Here is a 2,917-nt window from a genome sequence, read left to right on the forward strand (position 1 = left end):
GTAGATCATATAGAATATCATATTGTATTAACTATCCTATTCCCTTCTACATAAACGTTTCTTTTACTATCTTAAGCTGTATTTCGACGAGCATCAAAACTTCATACAAATTAGGCAACGCGTGATTTACTTGATAATTCATTTATATATTCTTTCTACAACTTCTTTTTTATTTTAACGTCGGTTTCATATTGCACATTACCACACCACATACTAACTACATGTTTCCATTGCTCATTTTCATTCTATGTTACATTTTAACTTGCTTCAAATCTACAATTCACGCATTTTCTCATGTGTGCTTACTTCGTCACTCCACTTTACTCATTTGAATCATATTGTTTCTATTACTCCATTTTTTCTTTATCTATTTTCAAATTTCTAATTTCTCATTATTTCTTATATCACAAAATTCCTACTACATTAACTTACCATTGTTCACCTCCCTATAAGCGTTCATTGAAAAATTCGAACATATCACGCAATTCGTAACGAGTTCTCAATTCATCATTTCACTTTGTAAGTTCACATTTAACGTAAATATCACAACTATCGTATCTTCTACTCTATTTTCTTCTTTTATTTTTACCTTAATTATCATATTCATTTATTCATAACTACATAAATGCTTCTATAGCTCATTTAGGTACATGCGTTCTTATTTTTATTTATGTACAATTCCTTGTAAGTGCTTATTTCTTTACTTCACTTCTAAATTTTTGTTTCTAAAATATCATATTCTACCAGCCTATATAGTCTACTATTATAATTTCTACTGTACTTTTAACCTGAATTTTCATACAAACAACATTATTTACTTCATAAAATTCTCTATTGCTCATCTTTATAATAATATGTCCAAACACCATTACCAACCCAGTTTGTACTTAAAACTATCTATCTATTCTACATTCTTAAACTTCTTATCTCTTTATATATATGGATATAGCCCTTATATACAAATAGAATTTTTAAAACATACTTAATTACTATTTTTGCTTTTCTTTTATTCAAAACTCATTCACATAATCGTATTTCCGATGTAGTAATTACTATATTTTCTATTTCTCTTCTTATTATTATATTAGCCAATATTTTATGTACCTATATTGTTATTTTTATATATATTCAAAACACTTTGCTTTATCTTCCTATTTTGTTATTGATCCTTTAATATACCTATACTGTTTATTTTTCCTTTTCATCCTTCACTTCCACACTTAATAATTACTTGAATGCTCTCTTATACTCCAGTTTTTATTATTTCAATACAAAACTAATTTTTATAATGATACATCTTCTTCATCTGTAAACAGTCTTGAAATAGTTTTTTAGTATTATTAGTATTTTCTTTTACATAAACTAGCATATTTTTCATTTTTTTTTACTATTTTATTCATTACTTACCCTTGTCTCGTTTTTATACTTTCTCATCTATCAAATATCAAGGCAGTATCAAAATCTGAACTTTTATACATTTATAACACATTTTATATGATTATAACTCCGATTTATGACATTTTTATTTATCTGTGATCTTTTTCTCTCTCTTCTATTTTCACCCTTTGTCCACAAAATAATAAATTGAGTGCGCTCTTATAGGTACTTCAAAGTCTCTATTTTCAATACACATCTACTTATTTTAAAAAATACACCTTTTCTTCAAACAAATTAATTTTTTTTCTCAATCAATCCTTCATTAATTAACCCTTCTAATCCTTTATTTACGACATATGTATCCTTTTTTCTTTTATATCTATTGCCTATTTTATAACTTACCCTGGTCTTATATATATTCTTGTTGTATCACTTTTTACTATTCTTCACTATTAATATATTATCTGCTATATATTTTTTACACTTCTTTATTCTTCCTTTATTGCTTTACCCTTATGAGTTATGAACGTTTTTGAACGACGGCCCTTACTTCCTCTCTCTTCTCTTCTTTATATCTTTCAATCTCTGCTCTATCTTTTAAGGTGTACATTATCTTATTTTCACCCTAGATGTACGTACATAATGAATTTAGTGTGCTTTTATCCTCGAAGCTGTCTAATTTCAACATACAACTGCATTTTATAATTACACATTATGTGCAAACATACTTTTTTTTATTAGTACATTTTTTTGGTGACTATAAATATTCTCTATTTCTTAGTTTATCTATTACAGTTATTACTTATTCTTGTTTTTTTCTATGTTTTCTTATACTATCCACTATGAAACTATTTCTAATCATCAAATATACACCTTTTTTAACATAATGTACCAATCTATGTACTTTTATAATTTTATTAAATATTACATATTTTTATTCCCTTTCCTTTCCAATTTTTGTAACATCTTTGTAACTGTCTATTTCTGTTTGTTTTATGAATGTCAGATATATCTTATTTATTTCTGTCTTTCTCTGTATTCCGATCAATCTCTCACTGTCTCTTCTTTAAATCTTTTTTACTATTTATTACTTCTGTCACTATTTATTTATATATTTTATTTTTCGTACAACGCCATTAAATATTCATGAATTAAACTTACTTCCTTATCTATAAAGTTTTCCTTAAGCTGCAAGCAGTTAAGTTAATCTACTCTTAGCTATCTTTTAATTTCAACTATTCTCTTTTATTCTTTTCTGCTTCTTTATTTTATATTATTTTCCTCTTTACTGTTTATTTATATCTTGTCTTTACAATTTATTTATTTCTTTTCTTTCTTCTACTTTTATTAACACGAACTCACCAGGCGTTATTTTAATCGTTATTCACATTTATTGTTAATATTGTTATTAAATTGTTTCTTGTTTTCATAAATTTGTTTTATTTGTTTATTTTACCTGTTTACCTCAGTAACACAAATGCGTTGAAATAACATAGGGTGCCATGATAAAGAGGAAAGTACAAAAAGTATAAAAGGCAAG

This window comes from Leptidea sinapis, chromosome 9 (assembly GCF_905404315.1).
Source record: "Leptidea sinapis chromosome 9, ilLepSina1.1, whole genome shotgun sequence".
NCBI lineage: Eukaryota > Metazoa > Arthropoda > Insecta > Lepidoptera > Pieridae > Leptidea > Leptidea sinapis.